At 39.9% G+C, this 8,499-nt stretch overlaps 1 protein-coding gene across 1 annotated transcript in view; it reads left to right on the plus strand.

Moving 5' to 3' along the window:
- Positions 1–173: 173 nt before the first annotated feature.
- Positions 174–8,499, plus strand: part of TSEN34 (tRNA splicing endonuclease subunit 34) — a 34,622-nt gene continuing 26,296 nt past the window's right edge. Inside the window, exon 1 of the mRNA XM_058180764.1 lies at positions 174–193. The gene's annotated coding sequence lies outside the window, so the exon portion shown is untranslated. The remainder of the gene's footprint in view (positions 194–8,499) is intronic.

The raw sequence follows: 8,499 nt of genomic DNA on the forward strand, positions 1-8,499 counted from the left end.
CAGTTTTTTTTTTAACGCCGCCCATAGCATTCTGGGAAATGTAGTAATTTGGTGCATAAACCAGATAATCCCATAATAGAATAGAATAGAATTTTTTATTGGCCAAGTGTGATTGGACACCCAAGGAATTTGTCGTGGTGCATATGCTCTCAGTGTACATAAAAGAAAAGATACGTTCATCAAGAATTCTAAGGTACAACACTTAATGATAGTCATAGGGTACAAATAAGCAATCAGGAAACAATATCAATATAAATCGTAAGGATACAATCAACAAAGTTACAGTCATACGTGGAAAGAGATGGGTGGTGGGAATAATGAGAAGATTAATAGTCGTGCAGACTAGTAAATAGTTTGCTAGTGTTGAGGGAATTATTTGTTTAGCAGAATGATGGCGTTCGGGAAGAAACTGTTCTTGTGTCTAGTTGTTCTAGTGTGCAGTGTCCTAAAGTGTTGTTTTGAGGGTAGGAGCTGAAACAGTTTATGTCCAGGATGCAATGGGTCTGTAAATATTTTCACAGCCTTCTTTTTGACTCGTGCAATATACAGATCCTCAATGGAAGGCAGGTTGGTAACAATTGTTTTTTCTGCAGTTCTAATTATCCTCTGAAGTCTGTGTTTGTCTTGTTGGGTTGCAGAACCAAACCAGACAGTTATAGAGGTGCAGATGACAGACTCAATAATTCCTCTGTAGAACTGGATCAGCAGTTCCTTGAGCAGTTTGAGTGATTTTTTTTAAATTTCATTTTGTCACAACAGTATATACAATCATCAACATAAACAATAACCCATCATGAGAGAAAAAAAAGTATATATAAGTAAAAGTATGCAACAACTATATATAATTTGATTTATATATAATTTGATATAATTTTATAATTTGATATAATGAAGGGAACAATAGGACAGGCACTTTGCTCTTATGCACGCCCCTTATAGTCCTTTTAGGAATGGGGTGAGGTCAATAGTAGACAGTTTTTGGTTGAAGATTTTGGGGTTTTGAGTAGAGACTATAGAGATTTGATATATTTGATATACTTTGATATAGAGATTTGATAGAGTAGCAGGCAAAATCGCTGTCTGTTTCTTTGGGGGAGCGGCTTCTTCTTCTTATCTAGTCTGACGCATACTAATATGTTTAATTTTTAAAATATATTTGTTAATTTGTGCCAAAGTGCTTGTTTGTATAGACTTTCTATCTATGTCTATCTAAATGTTTGTATGAACTTTCTATTTATGTTAGAAAGTCCATATTTTGGATAGTGGGGCCACTGGTTTGAAAGAGGGGTAAAAGAATCCTATCTGTGTGAGAACTGAACGCCCCCCACTTACATAAAAAGGGAAATAAGACATCCCCTATCTCCGATCCACAACACCCCTTGCAGAAGTTCCAAGAAGATTCCACAACTAATTGCACCCTGATTCAGGTGATCCTGAGGGCACAGATAAACCCCCAAAGAAGCTTCAACACAGTGGTGGGTTTCAAATTTTTTTACTACCAGTTCTGTGGGTGTGGCTTGGTGGGTGTGGCATGGCATGGAGGGGAAGGATACTGTAAAATCTCCTTTCCCACCTCACTCCTGTGGGGAGGATATTGCAAAATCTCCATTTCCTCCCGATCAGCTGGGACTTGGGGACTTGGGAGGCAGAGAATAGATGAGGGCAGGGCCAGTCAGAATTTTTACTACCAGTTCTCCGAACTACTCAAAATTTCTGCTACTCGTTCTCCAGAACTGATCAGAACCTGCTGAAACTCACCTCTGCTTCAACAGCTCTCAAAGAGCATGCTAATGGCAAGATGACTGCAAAGAAATGCAATCCTTCCAACCCCTTTCCACCATCCTGTCAGAATCTAGCCTTCCATTCCCTCACCATCCAGTCTCGATTGTCAGTTCCTATTCTTCAATCCCCCCAGTCATCAGAACTGATGAAGCTTCTTGGATGAGAAGCGAAACATTTTCTTCTTCCTCATCAAGGAAAAAAACAGTCCAGTTGCCTTTTGAAGAAAAAATCACCTTGGAGACATACTGACATTGAAACACATAGGCGGTATTCCAGATAAAATGTTCTTGTACATACTGTACTGATTAAAAACAAACACATCGTGTTGTGTATCCCTGACTTTCTTAGAAGCACAATTTTAGCACTCTGTCCCTTCTTCATGTTTGCTGATTTATTTTTCAACACTTTAAAAATATTTTTTGTAAACTATTTAAGCCATTGCGCAAATGCACATTCATGTTGAAGCAGTATGTCCATGTAAAGAGGAAGAAGATTAAAATCCCTGGGGTGAATTGTTCTGGTTCAGTAATGCCTTTCATGTAAAGGTGGTCCTTGTTTATTCATCACCTTTCAGGCTGGCAACAATTTTATTTATTTTTATTTATTCATTTATTTTGTCATACAGTATATATAAGCATAAGCATGAAATTATACAATATATAAGCATATATATAAGTATGAGTATGTAATAACTATATTAATTGGATATAATGAAAGGAAACAATATGACAGGAACGGTAGGCACGCTGGTGCTCTTATGCACGCCCCTTACAGACCTCTTAGGAATGCGGTGAGGTCAATAGTAGACAGTTTTTGCTTGAAGCTTTGGGGATTTTGGGAAGAGACCACAGAGTCAGATAGTGTATTCCAGGCATTAACAACTCTGTTACTGAAGTCATATTTTCTGCAATCAAGATTGGAGCGGTTAACATTAAGCTTAAATCTATTGTGTGCTCATGTATTGTTGCAAATGAAGCTGAAGTAGTCTTCGACAGGAAGGACATTGTAATAGATGATTCTATGAGTTAAACTCAGGTCATGTCGAAGGCGGCGTAGTTCTAAATTTTCTACAGCCAGGATTTCAAGTCCGGTTAATAAAATTAATAAATATATATATATAAATATATAATGAATCCACTACTGTGCTTAAAATCTTAAAGCCTTTAAAGACCTTTACAGCAGGAGTGAAATCCAGCAGGTTCTGGAGAACCAGTAATGGAAATTTTGAGTAGTTCAGAGAACCGGCAAATACCACCTCTGGCTGGTCCCAGAGTGGGGTGGGAATGGAGATTTTGCAATATCCTTCCCCAGGAGTGGGGTGGGAATGGAGATTTTGCAATATCCTTCCCCCAGGAGTGGGGTGGGAATGGAGATTTTGCAATATCCTTCCCCAGGAGTGGGGTGGGAATGGAGATTTTGCAGTATCCTTCCCCTGCCATGCCCACTAAGCCATACCACGCCCACAGAAAAAAAAAGTAAATAAAAATGAATTTCACCACTGCTTTACAGTCACAAAGTTACTGATGTAATTGTGAACAGTTGTTAGAATGTACAGCCTGTAAACAGAGATGGATGGCCTCTCCCTTTGCCAAAATGTAAATAAATCAATTGCCATATTTAACTTTCAGCAGAAGAACAATGCTTAGGTAGCATTTGGTGTTGCCAATATAGAGGTATCCTGTATTTTCACAGCCCTGACCAGCTAACTTCTATATACAGTAACTTTTGACAGAAATCAGTCAATCAATCAAAATAGACTGGAAGGGACCTTGGAGGTCTTCTAGTCCAGCTCCCTCTTCAAGCAGGAGATCCTATGCCATTTCAGACAAGTGATTGTCCAGTCTTTCTTAAAAACCTCCGATGATGAAGCACCCACAACTTCTGAAGACTTTGATGCAGTTTTACTAAGGAGTTTAGAACTTGTCATAAGCAGAATGCTCTTTCTCAAGGCCACCCAAGTTTTTTATAGTTTGTGAACGGACAAATGTTCCCCTGCTTCCAATTCCTTGAATTAAAACAAACAACCACCAATTGAACCTTCTAGAAATACTGCACTGTATGGAGGTGCCCACTGGGTACACCTACTGGATAGCAAACATTGCATACAAGGTGAAAAGTAAATTGGGTAGTAAACAGGTATCTTCTCCTACAGAGAAATATCCCAGAGGTTAGCATTAATTTCTTCATGGTACCATCAGTCCTTAAAGTGCCATGAATAAATCATCAAATGGACATGCTTGTATATTTCTTGCTGCATAAATGTGATAAATGCATCTTGTCAGAACTGTGTGATGACTGATAAAATATTTTTACATTTTATCTTTCAGGGACTGTAAAGTAAGTCTCTGAGGGGTGAAATTCTGGTCACTTTTGCAGCTGAATATGTGGAGACATTCTTTTGACAACAGCATGGGTGCTACCTTGATAGCTCCAGGTGGGGTGGGGTGCTCAGCCTGCATTTCTGCTCCAAGCAACACAAATCTTTGTCTCCTCTACATTTTGTGTCAGGCAACATGTGGCAATACAAATGGCTGTGCAGGTTGTCCTGGTGTCATGTGGTTGTTGGCAGTCATGAAGAATTACCATCAGAATTAATATTATCCAGTGCAGAGTACGAAGCACTCTGGCTTGTTCTTATTTCACAAATATGGACAGGGAGGATAGCAAGAGCTGAAGAAGGAAGCAGCTGCCGCTGTTGCGGCCCTGGAGTTGGGTCAGGCTGAACCCAGAGTTCTGAGATCCAAAACTAGGAAGTGACAATGATATTTGGTATTGTGTTGGTTTTCCTTACTCTCCTTTGTATGATATTCTGATTATTCTTGACCCTTCTTTATTGCGTATGTAAGATTGATAAACTTAGCTACTTCGTATCACCTGCTTGCCATATGGCTGTTGTATGTGTTTAAAATTTTGAGTAAAATTCTTATCTTGTATAAGAAAAATGAAAATTTACCATACCTGATATGTATTTGTATAAACCTTTTTTGACCAATAAAAACTTTTTGGAAAAAAAAAAAAAAAAAAAAAAAAAAGATTGGAGCGGTTAACATTAAGCTTAAATCTATTGTGTGCTCATGTATTGTTGCAAATGAAGCTGAAGTAGTCTTCGACAGGAAGGACATTGTAATAGATGATTCTATGAGTTAAACTCAGGTCATGTCGAAGGCGGCGTAGTTCTAAATTTTCTACAGCCAGGATTTCAAGTCCGGTTAATAAAATTAATAAATATATATATATAAATATATAATGAATCCACTACTGTGCTTAAAATCTTAAAGCCTTTAAAGACCTTTACAGCAGGAGTGAAATCCAGCAGGTTCTGGAGAACCAGTAATGGAAATTTTGAGTAGTTCAGAGAACCGGCAAATACCACCTCTGGCTGGTCCCAGAGTGGGGTGGGAATGGAGATTTTGCAATATCCTTCCCCAGGAGTGGGGTGGGAATGGAGATTTTGCAATATCCTTCCCCAGGAGTGGGGTGGGAATGGAGATTTTGCAGTATCCTTCCCCTGCCATGCCCACTAAGCCATACCACGCCCACAGAAAAAAAAAGTAAATAAAAATGAATTTCACCACTGCTTTACAGTCACAAAGTTACTGATGTAATTGTGAACAGTTGTTAGAATGTACAGCCTGTAAACAGAGATGGATGGCCTCTCCCTTTGCCAAAATGTAAATAAATCAATTGCCATATTTAACTTTCAGCAGAAGAACAATGCTTAGGTAGCATTTGGTGTTGCCAATATAGAGGTATCCTGTATTTTCACAGCCCTGACCAGCTAACTTCTATATACAGTAACTTTTGACAGAAATCAGTCAATCAATCAAAATAGACTGGAAGGGACCTTGGAGGTCTTCTAGTCCAGCTCCCTCTTCAAGCAGGAGATCCTATGCCATTTCAGACAAGTGATTGTCCAGTCTTTCTTAAAAACCTCCGATGATGAAGCACCCACAACTTCTGAAGACTTTGATGCAGTTTTACTAAGGAGTTTAGAACTTGTCATAAGCAGAATGCTCTTTCTCAAGGCCACCCAAGTTTTTTATAGTTTGTGAACGGACAAATGTTCCCCTGCTTCCAATTCCTTGAATTAAAACAAACAACCACCAATTGAACCTTCTAGAAATACTGCACTGTATGGAGGTGCCCACTGGGTACACCTACTGGATAGCAAACATTGCATACAAGGTGAAAAGTAAATTGGGTAGTAAACAGGTATCTTCTCCTACAGAGAAATATCCCAGAGGTTAGCATTAATTTCTTCATGGTACCATCAGTCCTTAAAGTGCCATGAATAAATCATCAAATGGACATGCTTGTATATTTCTTGCTGCATAAATGTGATAAATGCATCTTGTCAGAACTGTGTGATGACTGATAAAATATTTTTACATTTTATCTTTCAGGGACTGTAAAGTAAGTCTCTGAGGGGTGAAATTCTGGTCACTTTTGCAGCTGAATATGTGGAGACATTCTTTTGACAACAGCATGGGTGCTACCTTGATAGCTCCAGGTGGGGTGGGGTGCTCAGCCTGCATTTCTGCTCCAAGCAACACAAATCTTTGTCTCCTCTACATTTTGTGTCAGGCAACATGTGGCAATACAAATGGCTGTGCAGGTTGTCCTGGTGTCATGTGGTTGTTGGCAGTCATGAAGAATTACCATCAGAATTAATATTATCCAGTGCAGAGTACGAAGCACTCTGGCTTGTTCTTATTTCACAAATATGGACAGGGAGGATAGCAAGAGCTGAAGAAGGAAGCAGCAACTTTGAACCCGAGTCTAGCTTTGATACCGTGTCCCAGTGTGTGCATGATATCTGGTTAGATAATCCTGGGAGTGGTGTAACCCTGATTTAGGCATTATTTAAGATCCTGACCTCAGCCATGTTTGTGTCTTGATCTCGTCCATGCTGCTTCAGCATCTAGCCCACTCAGTCCCCATCATCTCCCCATCTGGGTTTTGATCCCTGTCATCTAAAGCAGGGGTCTCCAACTTTGGTCCCTTTAAGACTTGTGGACTTCAACTGCCAGAGTTCCTCAGCCAGCTTTGCTGGCTGAGGGACTCTGGAAGTTGAAGTCCACAAGTCTTAAAGGGACCCAGGTTGGAGATCCCTGATCTAAAGCAGTGATTCTCAGCCTTTTCTTCACTACTGATCCCCTTTAAATATCTTTAATGGCCATGACTATAGCCACAGATCACCAAGATTTAAGATTTAAATCATAGCATTTTCTCCAAGCCTTTATGGATCCTCTGTAAGACCGTGGCCCCTCAGGGGTCTGTAGACCACAGGTTAAGAATCGCAGATCTAAATTGTTATCCATCTCTACATGTCCAAGTAGTCCTCGACTTACGAATGTAATGGAGCTTTCCCGTTACAGGTAGTCCTCAACTTACAAATACAGTGGAGCCTGCCTATTACAGATAGTCCTTGACTTACAACCATAATGGAGCCTGCCCATTATGGTCATAAATTGTGATGGTCATTAAACAAGGCATCCATGTGACTGCCTCATTTAAGGAATCCCATCCCTAAAATCCCTACCACAGGACCAGGCCCACTCCCCAACTCACACTTGGCTGCCCAGGCCTTCCAAATTCTACCCCGTCCCAAGGTACCCCTTGCCCAACTTCCTGTCCTTGGGATCCCTTGAAACCTGCTTCCATCCCAATGGGTCTCACATCCTCCTCCCTACCAGTCATGTATCTTTACTATAGATCTGTTGGAATAGCCACTGCACTGTGCAGCCTTCTTACACAGTGGAGGCAGTGTGGGGACTCCATCCCAAAAGTTGGTGCCAATTTGGGAGTGGCTGCTCTGAATTTTGGCCACTCTAAAATGGTACCCACTTCCAGAATGGAGGCACACAACCTGTGGAGAGGCTAAGGGATGGAGTGATCTACTTTGCTTCCTCTAGAGATAGCACTGAGGAAGGAGAACAGGCTGCCCTGCCCTTTGGCCATAAATCAAAGGCTTCCTGTGACTGCAATTTGGACATTCTAGGACATTTCCACGTAACAGAATTCAGATATCCAAATGGAACATGTTTCCACAGGTTACTAAAAAATTGCTCTACAATCCTGCGTGCAAAAGAGCGTTTCACAATTAATCAAAACCAGAGAACAATCAGTTCCTAGGATTTATTTATTTATTTTGTCAAGTACATATTAAATAATATATATATATAAGTATAAGCATGAATTGAGTACATAAAATGAATACAATTAAAGGGAACATTAGGACAGGAACACTGGTGCTCTTATGCATGCCCAAGTCAACAGTAGACAGTTTTAGGTTAAAGTTTTTGGGATTTTGGGATAAAACCACAGAGTCTGGTAGTGCATTCCAGGCATTAACAACTCTGTTACTGAAGTCATATTTTCTGCAATCGAAATTGGAGTGGTTCATTTTAAGTTTGTACCTATTGTTTGTTCCTGTATTGTTGTGGTTAAAGCTGAAGTAGTCATTGACAGGAAAGACATTGTAGCAGATGATTTTATGAGTTATGCTCAAGTCATACTGAAGGCGGCATAGTTCTAAATTTTCTAAACCCAGAATTTCAAGTTTGGTGGCATAAGGTATTTTGTTACGAGCAGGAGTGGAGGACTCTTCTTGTGAAATATTTCTGGACGTGCTCAATTATATTAATGACCGATATGCAGTGTGGGTTCCAGACAGATGAGCTGTATTTGAGAATTGGTCTAGCAAATGTTTTGTAT

The sequence above is a fragment of the Ahaetulla prasina genome, chromosome 4, assembly GCF_028640845.1.
Source record: "Ahaetulla prasina isolate Xishuangbanna chromosome 4, ASM2864084v1, whole genome shotgun sequence".
Lineage (NCBI taxonomy): Eukaryota > Metazoa > Chordata > Lepidosauria > Squamata > Colubridae > Ahaetulla > Ahaetulla prasina.